This window comes from Armigeres subalbatus, chromosome 3 (assembly GCF_024139115.2).
Source record: "Armigeres subalbatus isolate Guangzhou_Male chromosome 3, GZ_Asu_2, whole genome shotgun sequence".
NCBI lineage: Eukaryota > Metazoa > Arthropoda > Insecta > Diptera > Culicidae > Armigeres > Armigeres subalbatus.
The window spans coordinates 185,872,473-185,889,194 of NC_085141.1; the positions used below are offsets into that span (position 1 = coordinate 185,872,473).

The 16,722-nt window shown below is 39.3% G+C and overlaps 1 pseudogene; it reads right to left on the reverse strand.

Annotated features, from left to right (window-relative positions):
• Positions 1–2,482: 2,482 nt before the first annotated feature.
• Positions 2,483–3,257, reverse strand: LOC134222175 (uncharacterized; annotated as a pseudogene).
• Between the last annotated feature and the right edge of the window lie 13,465 nt (positions 3,258–16,722).

Below are 16,722 nucleotides of genomic sequence, written 5' to 3' on the forward strand. Positions count from 1 at the left end.
GCCAAAGCAGATTTGATGGATACGGGGAGTTGACTGATATCCCGTTGTTATTTGCTGGTAATGGAATAACTTCTCGCAAGGGCAGCTGTTGTGTGATTGGTAATACGTCCGTGTACTTAATGAAATACTGTGGGTTCAAGTCCCACCGGCAGCCGCATCTTTTTTCGCAATATGTCATAAGAACACAATGGCAAACTTAACTATGTGTATCAAAATTAAACATCTTTTCCACAAAAGAAAATCTGACTTCCCTCACAAGTCATTAATCAAGAAAACATAAATGCAACGATACCTGTGAATGACGCGACTGGTCAGCTACTGACTGACACAACTGACTAGCTGGAACGTTGACTCGAGCGCTTCGAGCAACTTTTCCAAGTGGCAGCATGGATCCAGCATTTAACCAGAGAATGATACTCCATTCGGCGTAGGTTCATCGAAGAGCTGTAGTTAATCAAGTATCAAGTATCAAGTAAGTATTCCGTTTTTATTCATGAAGTTGATTCGTTTCTGTGCCAAATATTTACAAGACATGCTGTTAGTGCTAGATAAATCAGTTGAAGCCGAAACTTTCCGGCCTATGCCCAAATTGAATTCAATACCTAGCTTCAAAACCTAAGTTAACAAACTGTCCAGAGTATCTTGCAGGTCGACTGCCCAGAGACGAATGCAATGAACGGCAAGCTGTCTTTACGAGCAATTCGGCATGAGACATTCATCAAGGTCTCTGGCGTGAGAATTGTAAAGGAGAGGACCCATGCGCGCGCGTTGTGGCGTTCGTGTTGCCGAGTCAATCATTCGGAACGATCAGCAGAAGGAGTAATCCACATCATCTTATTTATTTATTTATTTATTTATTTATTTATTTCGTCAAACATAATGTAGACTACATTAAAAAACTTATAACTATGTTCTATTGTAACTAATGTTCCTAAAATATTTTCTTAGGCTCATACGAGGCATGGCTAAATCAATTGCTTCACAATACTGATTGTAAACAGACATCATTTGATTCATTGGACTAAATTTTGCATAATTTGTTCGATGATGACAGGTGGCAAACAAGTTTCGATTTCTCAATTGCCGAGTAGGAGTGTAAAAATTTAAACAAGACAATAGTTTGGTGGAATCAATGCGGTGCGAAACAATATCATTCACAAATGAGATCATGGCAAACTCACGACGCTTTTTCAATGATTGGATATCTATAAGCATACATCGCGCCTCGTACGACGGAAGTTGGAATGTTGTCCACCCTAAGTTGCGTAAGGCATATAAAAGGAATTGCTTTTGAATTGATTCTATTCGATCATCATGTGATTTCATATACGGAGACCATACAATGCTACAATATTCTATAATTGATCTGACATACGCAACGTACAAAGTTTTAATTGTATAAGGATCTTGAAAGTTATAACTAAATCTTTTAATAAAACTGAGCATATTTGTTGCTCTATGGATAATGGTGTTGTAGTGGTCAGTAAAGGTTAGCTTAGCATCTAAGATTACACCCAAATCTCTAACCCTTTCACATTTTTGTACTGGTTGATTTCCTAGAGTTACAGTTATCGATGGTGTGCTCCGTTTTCTACTGAAAGTGATCAAATTACATTTCTTGACATTAAGTTGTAGTAAGCTTTTGTTACACCAGTTATCAAATATGCGTATTTCGTTCAAGTAGATGTCATTGTCAACAGTATTTTTGATTTCCATAAATAGTTTCATATCGTCCGCATAAATAAGGATTTTAAGATGCTTAAGAATGAGTGATATATCGTTTACAAACAATATGAATAGAAGAGGTCCTATATGCGAGGTCCATCCCTGTCAGCTATAGTATCACTGGTTCCGATTCCAGGCAGACTTTCTTCGCGAAGTATTCACTGCGACGAGTTTTTACCATCTTTGTTAACGAACTAAGCGTAGCGCTTTCTTCTCCCAAAAACCCATAGAGTTTTCATTAAAGTCTCGCACAGCGAACCTTCAACAAAAATATTCAAATGACCGCAATTCTTCGCTTTAACTATTTTTTGACGTAGGACTTCGTCTGTGTTTTCTATACTGGAGAGCACTTTGCACTTTGCGGCACGTTTTCCTCCATATGGGAGATTTGTGCCTTGCATTTTAATTGCCTTCCAAATTATAAAATCGTTACACAGCAATTACTGGTAAAATTATTGCGTAATATCACCAAATAATAGAAAATATTTAAAAACAAGCTTATCTATAGCGCAGCTTTACATGTGTTTTAAAGATAACGATTTTTCGTGTTGAAGTTTCGTGAAACCCATACTATTTGAAATAATTTAGAGCTTAATATCTAGACAAAATGCCCGATATAAGGGATTGCTTGAAACCTTGGCGAGTGATAAGATTTTACATATGTATGTATAAAGAATCGGATAATAAAAAGTTCCAAATATCCAATGATATTATTGTCATAATGCATTATCATTTATTTAAATTCAGTAATTCATATTCAAACCATCATTGTCAATAGCTTCACATTTGTGATATCATGGTGATCAATTATTCTGTTTCGATATTTATTTGAGGCCACTAATGGCAATACTAGGGAGGAATTGTAGAATATTTTGCATCGCTGTAACTCAATCGCTGCGACAGAACCCTCGTCAATTTCCATTATTATTGTATGCCTCGTAAGATCCGCCAGTAATTGATGGACAAGTTTGGGTTCTGACAAGCGATGGTTCGTCATATAAAATATTTACCGTTTTTACCAAGGCGGGGCACAGTTTACACTGAAAAGATGTGCCCTGTCACAAAGGGCAGATTTTCACATATGGTAAAACTTCGAGATCGGAGATGATTTGATGTTGACATGTCTGGCGAAGCGCCGTTTTCAATCATCCCATAGACACCTTTCATGCGTAGATCCAACCAATGCCCGTTTTGCATCTAGAACCAGAACCGAAGAATCTTGGAAATAAAACGTCTTTCGGTAGGCCACTTTAGATATCTGACAGTGCCAAAACAACCGATTCATAATATTAATGATCAACATCGGAATTTTCCCGTTTAAAAGCCACTTTTAAATCTTAGTTTTCCACTCGAGTTTTTCCCTCATTGAGAATTTCCTGCTGGAGAATTAGCAGGCCGTTTTGTTGTTTTCCTTGCTTGGAGCCGTAGCAGCATACTCAGGCGCCATCAAAAGCCGATACTCAGCTTTGAACTCATAGTTATCCTAATAACAAAAACGGGATATCTTTAAATGTTTTAGTACTTACCAGCATGGTGTAAATAGATGGTAGATTTTTAATAGACACTATACCGCGATCCCTGACAAAAAGAGTCTTTTTTCCCATTTGGCACTTAGCTGAAGAGGCAAACCAAACGTGGTCGGTTATAGATGTAATTGTGAGCTTTCTATTCAACATGGTACGGAGCGATACGAATAAAGAAATGGTAAGCGATACGAATAAACAATAGTGCACCCGCAAAGAAAAATGCGGTGTGCATTTGTATACAATACAATACTATCGTCGATTGTCCTATTGTCGCGCTTATCTTTTTCTAGAATGCTGCGGCTGTCTTACACTCGCAGGCTCGACTGCGAAGGTAAACGTCAAGATAGCCGCCGTGTTAAAAGATAGGCAGAATTTTCCCGCTCAAAACAAAACCACGTGCTTTTCGCGAAATGACAGCAGTGTTCGATTGTATTAGTGAGAGGCAACCGGAGTCACTGAGTACGTGGAGAGTGTTTATCATGGCAAGTGCATATGGTGGGTGCGATTTTCATTGACTCTGTTGTGTTTAGTGACCGTTGCGATTACCTGAGAAGTAACCAGCAGGAAGCCGCACTATTCTATTTTATCTCGAGATGCATAATATTACTACAAAATAAGCTAATTCACGAAACTGGTGAAATGACAGGAGACCTAACACTAATATTTACTTTTTATACGAAACACTTGCGAAAATGAAACGAAATGATGATGATGATGATGGCGAAAGGATGATGGTTTCCATGCAAATTTACAAACACAAAATGCCGAGCCGTCCACTCAATTGATGGTGGAGTCTCGGTCAATACTGCAGTATACTGTCTCGTAAAATGGCTTATATAAACACAATTCGTTTTCCCAGCAACTGTTCTAGATTCATTTTTATAACAGTTAGATTTCAAAAGCTTAACCCTTTCCCGCCCACGACTATTTTCAAAGATTTCAATAGGAAGGAATCATCTTTGAGAAAAATGCTAGAACAAAAGTTATTTGACATAGGGGGGAAAGAAGGCTTTGGCAGGTTTTGTTCTATTATTGGCAGGGGGGTTTTTGTCGACCAAATTTTATAAAATTTGGCCACAATATTCTTTGATATTTTTTGTTATCGGAGACGCCAACGCTCAGGTCGGTAGAGAGGGCTTTTTCCGTCCCATAATCGGTAGGGAGAGCCTTCACTCCGCTACCAATGACAACGGCCTACGGCTAGTAAATTTTGCTGCTGCCAGAGGGATGGCCATCAGTAGCACCTACTTTGCACGAAAGAACATCCGAAAGCACACCTAGAGACACCCAAATGGCGAAACTTGCAACCAGATAGACCATGTTCTGGTGGATGGGCGCCATTTCTCGAATGTTATCGATGTGCGAACATTCAGAGGTCCGAACATTGACTCTGATCACTACCTCGTTGTCAGTAAAATTCGATCACGGTTGTCAACTGTATCGAACGAAAGATCACAGCGAACGATGCGTTACAATATCCAGCGATTGTCGGCGGAAGGAGTATCGGCTGAATACCGCCAGAAGCTCGACGAACGGATAAGTGCAATCAACGTTAGCGACAACATCAACGATCTACGGGAGTCGATCCATGGAGCGGTGAGCACAACAGCACGAGAAGTGGTAGGCACTGCACAGAGGCGACCCAGGACGCGTTGGTTCGATGTGGAGTGTCAGAGAGTGACAGACGAGAAGAACGTTGCCAGAAGCCGGATGTTGGTGTCAGGTACCCGATCGAATAGAGATCGGTACAAGGAAGCAAGAACAGCCGAAAAACGAACCCACCGCAGGAAGAAAAAAGAGTACGAAGAAAAAGTTATTAGTGAGGCGCAGGAAAAAATGGAGCAGAACGATATGCGGAGGTTTTATGAGTCTGTCAATGGCGCGCGGAGAAAGACAGCGCCATCTCCCGTCATGTGCAACGACCAACAAGGGAATTTGCTGACAGATAAAACTGAAGTGGCTGCCAGGTGGAAGCAACACTTCGAGACTTTGTTGAATGGAGGAAGTGACGGTGCATCGGTGAACAGAATAAATATTAGCGACGATGGACAAGCTGTGGAGTCACCAACACTAGATGAGGTTAAAAAAGTTTTCAAAGAGCTGAAAAACAATAAGGCTGCGGGGAAGGACCAGCTCCCGGCTGAACTTCTCAAACATGGCAGTGAGCAGCTTTAAGAAGTTCTGCACCATATTATGTCGAAAATATGGGAAGACGAGGAAATGCCTGCTAGCTGGTTGGACGGCCTCATTTGCCCTCTCTTTAAAAAAGGGCACAGACTGGAGTGCGCCAATTACCGAGGAATAACCCTCCTTAATTCGGCGTACAAAATTATGTCCCGTATTCTGTTCAACAGATTGAGACCGCTTTAAGAGTCCTTCGTCGGCGAATACCAAGCAGGTTTTCGTGAGGGCCGATCAACGACGGATCAAATGTTTACCCTGAGACAAATCCTTGATAAATTCCGGGAGTACAACTTGCAGACACATCATCTGTTTATTGATTTCAAGGCAGCGTACGACTCAGTGAAACGGAATGAATTATGGCAAATTATGCTTGAACATGGTTTTCCGGCGAAACTGATACGGCTGATTCGTATAACGTTGGACGGGTCGAAATCAAGTGTAAGGGTTGCGGATGAAATATCGACGTCATTTGTTACCTTAGATGGATTAAAGCAGGGTGATGCACTCTCGAATCTACTGTTCAATATAGCGCTCGAGGGAGCGATTAGGAGAGCTGGTGTGCAAAGAAGCGGTACCATTATCACAAAATCGCATATGCTCCTGGGATTTGCGGACGATATCGATATTATCGGAATTGATCGCCGCCCCGTGGAAGAGGCTTTTGCGCCTTTTAAGAGGGAGACAGCGAGGGTTGGACTCACGATCAATGCCAGCAAAACGAAGTACATGGTCGCTGGCAATCAACGTGGGTTCATTAGTGGTGGTGGTAGCGAAGTAGTGCTGGATGGTGAAAATGTTCAGGGCGACTGGAAGCGATTGGCCCAGGATCGAGTCCAGTGGAGAAGGATACTCCATTCAGCGTAGGTTCATCGAAGAGCTGTAGCCCATCAAGTATCAAGTATCAAGTAAGTATTCCGTTTTTATTCATGAAGTTGATTCGTTTCTGTGCCAAATATTCACAAGACATGCTGTTAGTGCTAGATAAATCAGTTGAAGCCGAAACTTTCCGGCCTATGCCCAAATTGAATTCAATACCTAGCTTCAAAACCTAAGTTAACAAACTGTCCAGAGTATCTTGCAGGTCGACTGCCCAGAGACGAATGCAATGAACGGCAAGCTGTATTTACTAGCAATTCGGCATGAGACATTCATCAAGGTCTCTGGCGTGAGAATTGTAAAGGAGAGGACCCATGCGCGCGCGAAGGAGTAATCCACATCATCCCTGTCAGCTAAAGTATCACTGGTTCCGATTCCAGGCAGACTTTCTTCGCGAAGTATTCACTGCGACGAGTTTTTACCATCTTTGTTAACGAACTAAGCGTAGCGCTTTCTTCTCCCAAAAATCCATAGAGTTTTCATTAAAGTCTCGCGCAACGAACCTTCAACAAAAATATTCAAATGACCGCAATTCTTCGCTTTAACTATTTTTTGACGTAGGACTTCGTCTGTGTTTTCCATACTGGAGAGCACTTTGCACTTTGCGGCACGTTTTCCTCCATATGGGAGATTTGTGATTTGTATTTTAATTGCCTTCCAAATTATAAAATCGTTACACAGCAATTACTGGTAAAATTATTGCGTAATATCACTAAATAATAGAAAATATTAAAAAAAAGCTTTTCTATAGCGCAGCTTTACATGTGTTTTAAAGATAACGATTTTTCGTGTTGAAGTTTCGTGAAACCCATACTATTTGAAATAATTTAGAGCTTAATATCTAGACAAAATGCCCGATATAAGGGATTGCTTGAAACCTTGGCGAGTGATAAGATTTTACATATGTGTATGTATAAAGAATCGGATAATAAAAAGTTCCAAATATCCAATGATATTATTGTCATAATGCATTATCATTTATTTAAATTCAGTAATTCATATTCAAACCATCATTGTCAATAGCTTCACATTTGTGATATCATGGTGATCAATTATTCTGTTTCGATATTTATTTGAGGCCACTAATGGGAATGGGCCAATACTTTGGAATTGTAGAATATTTTGCATCGCAGTAACTCAATCGCTGCGACAGAACCCTCGTCAATTTCCATTATTATTGTATGCCTCGTAAGATCCGCCAGTAATTGATGGACAAGTTTGGGTTCTGACAAGCGATGGTTCGTCATATAAAATATTCACCGTTTTTACCAAGGCGGGGCACAGTTTACACTGAAAAGATGTCCCCTGTCACAAAGGGCAGATTTTCACATATGGTAAAACTTCGAGATCGGAGATGATTTGATGTTGACATGTCTGACGGAGCGCCGTTTTCAACTATCCCATTGACACTTCCTTTCATGCGTCGAACCAACCAATGCCCTTTTTGCATCCAGAACCAGAACCAATCTTGGAAATAAAACGTCTTTCGGTAGGCCACTTTAGATATCTGACAGTGCCAAAACAACCGATTCATAATATTAATGATCAACATCGGAATTTTCCCGTTGAGAATTTCCTGCTGGATAATTAGCAGGCCGTTTTGTTGTTTTCCTTGCTTGGAGCCGTAGCAGCATACTCAGGCGCCATCAAAAGCCGATACTCAGCTTTGAACTCATAGTTGTCCTAAGAACAAAAATGCAATATCTTTAAATGTTTTAGTACTTACCAGCATGGTGTAAATAGATGGTAGATTTTTAATAGACACTATACCGCGATCCCTGACAAAAATAGTCTTTTTTTCCTATTGGCACTTAGCTGAAGAGGCAAACCAAACGTGGCCGGTTATAGATGTAATTGTGAGCTTTCTATTCAACATGGTACGGAGCGATACGAATAAAGAAATGGTAAGCGATACGAATAAACAATAGTGCACCCGCAAAGAAAAATGCGGTGTGCATTTGTATACAATACAATACTATCGTCGATTGTCCTATAAGCCATTTTATAGAAAACTCAAATGACAGGAGACCAAATACTAATATTTACATTTTACAAGGAACATTTGCGAAAATGAAATGAAATGATGATGATTATGATGAAATGATGATGGTTTACATGCAAATTTACCAAAACAAAGACCGAGCCGTCCACTCAAAATTTCGATCAGCTGTTCGAATCTGTCTCATAAAATGGCTTATTGTCGCGCTTATCTTTTTCTAGAATGCTGCGGCGGTCTTACACTCGCAGGCTCGACTGCGAAGGTAAACGTCAAGATAGCGGCCGTGTTAAAAGATAGGCAGAATTTTCCCGCTCAAACAAAACCACGTGCTTTTCGCGAAATGACAGCAGTGTTCGATTGTATTGGTGAGAGGCAACCGGAGTCACTGAGTACGTGGAGAGTGTTTATCATGGCAAGTGCATATGGTGGGTGCGATTTTCATTGACTCTGTTGTGTTTAGTGACCGTTGCGATTACCTGAGAAGTAACCAGCAGGAAGCCGCAGTATTCTATTTTATCTCGAGATGCATAATATTACTACAAAATAAGCTAATTCACGAAACTGGTGAAATGACAGGAGACCTAACACTAATATTTACTTCTTATACGGAACACTTTCGAAAATGAAACGAAATGATGATGATGATGACGAAAGGATGATGGTTTCCATGCAAATTTACCAATACAAAATGCCGAGCCGTCCACTCAATTGATGGTGGAGTCTCGGTCAATACTGCAGTACAGTGGCGTAGCCAGAAAATTGTTCTGGGGGGGTTTCCAAACATTTTTTTTTCTCGAAAAAAAAATTCTTCTAAAAATTTTGTGTCTGGGGAGGGGTTTATGCCCAAAACCACCACCGTGGCTACGCCACTGCTGCAGTATACTGTCTCGTAAAATGGCTTATATAAACACAATTCGTTTTCCCAGCAACTGTTCTAGATTCATTTTTATAACAGTTAGATTTCAAAAGCTTAACCCTTTCCCTCATACGACTGTTTCAAAGATTTCAACAAGAAGGAATCATCTTTGAGAAAAAATGCTAAAATAAAAGTTATTTGACATAGGGGAAATGACGGCCTTGGCAGGTTTTGTTCTATTATTGGCAGGGGGTTTTTGTCGACCAAATTTTATGAAATTTGGCCACAATATTCTTTGATATGCAAAGAATGTTTAGGCCAAATTTAAGCCTAGTCAGTCATAAAAAAATCCCCTGCCAATAATAGAACAAAACCTGCCAAAGCCGTCATTCCCCCTAGCAAAAATTAGTGGAAAACGAAAAAAATAATTTTTGATTGAAAATCAATAGTTGATTGATTGTTAGTTTTACAATTCGTACCCAAAATTGATTATATTTGCAGTCTAATGGAACCATATGCACCATAATATACAAAATATTGCATTTTGTTGTTGAAACAATTCGATGAAGGTTAGAAGGTGCAAAATTCCCGAGCAAAGTCTGAAAACATAATGAAAGCATATAGAAAACATAGGGTAGAGAACCATTTGGGCAGCACCCCCTATTCCCGTCAGCAACGTTCATTACTCAAGCGCATTACAACCGAATGACTTGTTTTTTAGTACATGGTTAGTTTCTGTCGATATCTAGTGATGTACTAACAATCAAGCCATTTGGTAGGAACGCGGTCGAGTTATTAACGTTGCGAACGGGAATAGGGGGTGTTGCCCAAATGGTCCCGCTCCCTATTTTTCATTTCAAATTGAAATCATAATTTGTTTTCTAAAATTAATCATCATGATTGATAACATATTTTGATCTCATTTTGCTGTAGATTTCTAAATTGTATGATATGACATCAAACTGTGTACACCCAATATTTTTTACACGGTTGATATTCTTTAATGTAAAAAAGAACCGGGTGTACTTATTTTGTTATAGGAAACCAATATCAAAATTAGTTTTCGATTTGCTCTCACCGACAGCAGGAATAGTTTTCGATTTGATGTCACAGTGAGATTTTTCTGCTATACGTTTTGTTATTTTAACCATTAAAACGACTAAAAGGATAAATTAAATAATCATAGTCGGCGATTTCACAACATCAAAACGAGTTATCGATTTGCTCTCAAGCTTTGCTCGGGTTTGGTGATGCTGCACAGACACCATGGGCAGGAAAGAGTTGAAACGGTTATACTTCTCAATTATAACATTTTTGTTCCAGAACGACCTCTACGATGCAGAAATTTCCTATATCTCGCATCTCGTAGTCGTTATAGTCAGCATGATCCAATGAGGTTTATGGCTTCGCGCTTGAACGATGTATTTAGGATTTACGAGTTTGATGAGGGTGCATCTAGATTTGCTAACCAGTTAAGGCTGAAAACGTGAAGTCGCCCAGAAAACAAAAGATGTTGTAGAATGCAAATGTAGATTTTAGTTTTTAATAGTAATGGACTGTTTTGAAAATTTAAGTGACTTATTTTGTAACCATTTCAATAATTATGAATTAGATAAAGCGGTTTCTCGGATTAACTGACTTAAAAAAGTCAATAATTGTTTGAGAAACATTCAATCTACTTTCAGCAATCGTACACTACATATTTCAAAACTTTTGAGTCTTACGGTTTATTTATTGGTCAAACTACATAAAGCTACTTGCTGCTTCTGTCAGACGGATGCTTATGACTTAGCAGTTCTTCCACGTTCTTCTTCTCTTTAAGACTTGTATCAACTATTATAGTAGATTGGACCTATGAATGGAACAAGTTCAAACTTTCGTACACGATTTTTGTCCATCTGGAAATCCATGGTGCCATCCATCGTTCTGACGAACGCACCGAAAGACTCTCGCTTTTCACTTTTGATGGATTTATCGAGTGCTTTGGATGGATCAGATGAAAGCATGCTTTGTGTCTGCTTAACGGTTAATCGGAAAATTGTCCCTGAGGGGGCATGGTAAGCGTTGAGGCCGATGCACAGATACTTTGCGAAACAGATATCCTCTGGAGTTTTCTGTATTTATAATGAAATGCACATTTAAAAGTTCAACCGCTTGGAAACAGTCTTTGTGAAGTCCCACCCCACAGGAGACCAGCTGCATGAAGAAAATTGGAGATCCATATCTCATCAGGAGGACAAGGAGTTTACAATTCTCAGTTGCTAATCTGCGACTGACAAGAACATGCGTAATTATCTAATGAAACAAATGAATGAAGCATAGAGCTTACTATTCATTTATTCTGCAGCTCATTCCAACAAATTTATCTCAGCTCGAAAAACAAGAATAGCATAGACGCATAGACCACAGGAAACGGCATTGTACAAATCAATAATGAGCTTGAGTGTACGATCGCGAATGGCGCATATAAAGTAGGTACTAATAAAACCATCCCAAATGTTCTCCAAAAATTGTGGCAGCATTCAATTACCATACTGAGACAAGTTCACTTCTTTGAGCTTTTCGGCAAATAAAAGTTTAAATAAATAAAATTACAATTCTTCACTAGGCTACATTGTACAAATAAATTTAAAACAATAAATACATCGATGCTGGAATGAAAGTTGTGGATTCATCGCCGCCAGGGGAAAACTCCGCGTTAAGTGTTTCTGTTTTGCTTCATTAATTCGATGGGTGGTAAATGGGTGGCTTAGACGGCCATTAGGCGAAATATCAATTTTCATGTAGCAATGAATTATGTAGGCGTAGGCGTAGGTAGAAATAATGTATGTAGTTGGCAGTGTAAGTCCAACGTATTTAGATTTTTGTAAATCTTATCTAGCACAGATTTCAAAAGATCCACCAAGTATTGCGATTCTTGTCTCTTCAAAACCACTTGGTACCCCAAAGTTTAGTCTTGTTGTTGTTCTTCGGTAGACTCTTGGAAATATTTCTTCGTAATGTTCAGGTTCAGTGGATCCTATTTTCAAAATTATTTGTTTGCTGAAGGCATTTAACGGTTGTTCTGTGCATTTTATAAACTCGGAATCATCCGTATCGGCTGAATGAACAGTCATATCAGATGATGAGCTTTCATTATTGTTGAGGTCATTTCGAATCCTTGAGAGACTATCAGCTACTACGTTTTGCTTACCTGGACGGTAGCGTATTTCGTAGTCGAATTCACTCAGTGAAAGACGCCAATGGACAAGCCTATTATTGGTGTCTTTTAAGTTAAGACCATAAGTGAGTGGCTTATGATCTGTGTATAAAGTGAATTTTCTTCCGTACAGGTACGGACGAAAATATTTGCAAGCCCAAACGACGGCTAAGAGCTCCTTCTCTATAGCCGAGTATTTTTCTTCAGATTTGTTAAGGGTTCGGGAGGCGAAAGCTATTGGCTTATCGTTTCCGATAGTCCCTTGAGAGAGCACAGCGCCAAATGCAAAATTGCTGGCATCTGTAGTCAAGATGAATTGCTTAAAAAAGTCGGGATACTGTAAAATATTACTTCCTGATAGTATTGTTTTACAGTGTTCGAAAGCGCTAACAAACTCTTCCGAGTGAGAAATGCTTTCACCCTTTCTTAGAGCATTAGTTAGAGGCTTTGCAATTTTTGCAAGGTCTCTGATGAATTTGCGATAGTATCCTAGAATTCCTAGGAAACCGCGCAATTACTTTTCATTCGAAGGCAATGGCCATTTTTCTATGACTTTGATTTTGTCCGGATTCGGTTTGACACCATCCGGTGTGACTATGTGGCCTAAGAAAGCAACTTCTTTCTGTAAGAACTCGCTCTTGTCCAACTGCACTTTAAGATTGTGTTTTTTAAGGGTCTTGAAAATCTTTGCTAAATTATCAATTTGCTCTGTGAGGCTTGTGGAAAAGACAATGATGTCATCCATATACACCAGGCAGATGACACCTATGTGTTCGCGAAGAACATTGTCCATCACACGTTGAAATGTTGATGGCGCGTTCTTTAGCCCGAAGGGCATCCTCAAAAATTCGTAGTGTCCATTTTCGACACTGAACGCTGTTTTCGGGATGTCCTTTTCTTTTACCTCGACCTGGTGAAACCCAGATGCGAGATCTAGCGTGGAGAAATACATACTCCTTCCTAATTTGTCAAGGATATCGGTGATGTTCGGTATCGGATATCGATCATCTACCGTTTTTTTCATTTAACTTGCGGTAGTCTATTACTAGCCGTTATTTCTGTTTGCCAGAGGCATCTAACTTTTTTGGTACTATCCATACCGGGGAAGTCCAAGTCCGGAAGTCCGAATGACGAATGATCTCCTGATCGAGCAGTTTTGCGATTTGTCTCTGAACTTCTTCTCGGTGACAAAATGGGTACCTATAGGACTTAGCATGAATTGGAGCTTCGTCCTTTGTTTTAATATTATGTTTTATTGCGCTCGTGAAAGAAAGTTTCGAGCCTTCCATGAAAAAAATATTTTCGTGTTGAGAAACTAACTTAAGTAGTTTCTTTTTCTCATCATCATTAAGATGCTCTGTCCTAAGTTGATCGTATAAATATTTTTTCAGGTTAGTGTTGCATTTGTTTGACTCTAACGTAATGGCTTCAAAATTATTAATTTCGGGTTTAAGGATATCGTTGTTAATTGTGACACTACAGGCTTCGGAAGAATGATTCATAATAGGCATTATAACATGAGTCTTCTGCTGAGTATAATCCAGAGTGAATTATAACGTGCGAGTTGATTTCCAAATCATCCTCTAATAAAAAATCCCCTTTTACTGCTATAGGAATCTTGATGAATTTTGTTTCGTGAGCATTCAGATGTAGCGATATTGTATCAGGGTACTTACATTTCATTTTAATCTTTCCTCGAGGAAATTGTAAGTCGTTGCTACCAGTAATAAAATTTGCTTTGAGATTTTTAAGGGATTCATAGCCTATAAGGCCATCAGAAAATGGGTGGAAATCGAAAACGAGAAATAATTGCTTTTTAATATCAGGAATGGTAATGAAAGGGTTCAGTTCTACAAATTGATTACCTGTATGTGTGCCTCTTACATTTCTCTCAGTAGTAGGAGTTGTATACTTGCAATTTTGTAAATTTACGTGTTTTTTAGAAATATAGTTACGATTACTTCCAGAGTCGATTAAAAATTTGAGTTCACCTTTGTTTGTTAAAATGGTGATGTATGGAATGAAATTATTTATGTCTGACTCGATGGACCGCCGGCCTGCTGAAAATTTAAATCATCGACATGAGTTGGTTCACTTTGTTTTGGTTCGGGATCATTTTCTGCTGTCGGTTCAGGTGTCTCGACAGTAGATGCTTCTACTGTTTCGACGGCGTGCTCGTTTGAATTGCATTCTGCGGGTTGATAATAGTCGTAAAACTCTGACTCAGGATAGTAGTAATAATTATTGTAATAGTCGTCGTAGCTGTATGTATCGTGCTCTATATGATAGTTGGGTCTGTTCATATAATTTAATTTACTGGACCTGATGGAGTGATCGACTTCCATCGGGACTTGTTTTGGTTGAGGTGTAAATCGTGGAGCAAACACATTTTGGATGGGACGTTGTTGTTGGGGCAGGTTAAATGGATGCGGATTTGAATATTGCTGTCTGGGGAAGTTGAACTGAGGAGGATTTGGGTGTTTTCTGAATTGGTTGTTGAATGGATTAGGATTAAATGAATTCGGTTTGTATGTTGGGGATTAGAAGATTTTATCTGTGGATCTTTGCATTGGCGTGAATGGCTTATATGGAAGTCGTGGGAATGGTACGCGATGTTGCATTGGATGCATTTGGATAGGACGTTGGACTGGTTTGATTGGTATTGGAGGCGGTATCTGTTTGTTTGGATTTCTTGCATAGTGGTAATTAGCTTCTTCTAAACATAGTCTAAGTGCGTCTTTTAAAGTTGGGGGTGTTTGAGCCCTAATAATGGGTCCAAGAGGGTCCTTTAGTCCACCTAAGAAAACTTTTAGTCCCATTTGTTGATAAAGAGTGTTTTTAGAAGATTTTATCTGTGGATTTGTCTCATTGAGATTCAGTAGGTTAACTAATAACGAAAGAATGTGCGAGATTTTTGTGTAAAATTCTTCCACAGTATTGGTTTGCACTAGCCCTGTAAGATCTTTTGTAAGCGTCACCTCATCCCTACGATCGCTGTAGTGTGTAATTAGATTAGTTTTTATTTCATTCCATTCTAGCCTAGTCCCGTACAACTCTAACACATTATCGGCATCACCGATAATTTTTGAACGAATCGCCTGAATCCAAATTATGTGCATCGCGGTATTGCGCACAGAATTTACTAATGGCATGAGATTTTCGATAGATCTCAGGAAAGAGTGAAGTTTCACAGGACTCCCGTCAAAAGGTGGGAGGTCCCTAATAGTTTGTGGCGTTTGTAATGCTTTGAAAATTGGTTGTGATTGTTCAGTTGCTTGAATTATGGCCGCGGGTGCCGCAGCTGCGTTTGCTTGCCCGGCCAATTGTGCTGCATGTAATGCATGGGCAGCACCTTGTGCTTCTAATCTTAATTGTTGGATGATTTCATCCCTTTCCTCTAATTGTTGTTGAAGAATATTAATTTGGTGTTGATCCATTTTAATAAAAATTATTCACTTTTTCACTTATTTCTTGGTAATAAAATTTTTTAGTCACTTGCTGAATCTGTTCAATTATTAAAAATATTCACTTCTTAAAGATATATAAAAAAAAATATAAAAATACAGACTTACCCTTGATTGCACGATGTTCGCTCGTGTTCTAAGATGAGTTCTGGATTCCAGTTGTCGATCGGTTAGCACTTGTAGAGTTCTTAGAGATCACTAATTTATTTCTTCTAAAATTTTTAAAGATCACTTTTGGTTTTTGGATTAAAGGTTCTGCGGACACTGAACTTGACACTAATCCACGATGTTCACTCGCGGGTGCTCGATTGCGGTACAAGTTTTCTCACTATCCGCGCCGACTGCGCCAATTAAGTTTCTAATCTGAGGATTTCAGTTTTTAAAAATTTATAAACTGAGCTACACGCTTTCGCTGTCGAAACTGGAATGATTTATTGAATACTATACAAAGCCTAAGTGCCCTGCCTTCGTACCTAAAACTGCTGACTTGACGCCTAGCAACGATGGTCCTCCGGTGGTCACGTAGTCCAGGTGGATATTGCTGATGTTGGGTGTCGTATTGCGTCCGTTCCACTTCGATGTTGCTGACTCCGCTGTAGCACTGACTTCTATCGGTTGTCCGGGTATTGCTGATTTGTCGTTTAAGTTCGATTGAGGAGTATCGTGTTTAACTTATATACTCTATACCTACCGGCCACCATGCGAGGGAAAATTTTAAGAAATCGACCTTCTGAATGGCAGAGGGCATAACGATGCGAAAAACTGATTTTTTGGCCAAGTTTCGTAGTTTATCTCACTTCTCTATACTTTTCGGTGCTTTACTATATCTGAGTGTGGAAAGTTAAAAGATACAGAGAAAAAGGAAAGTTTTACGCTTTTGACATTCTCTTAAT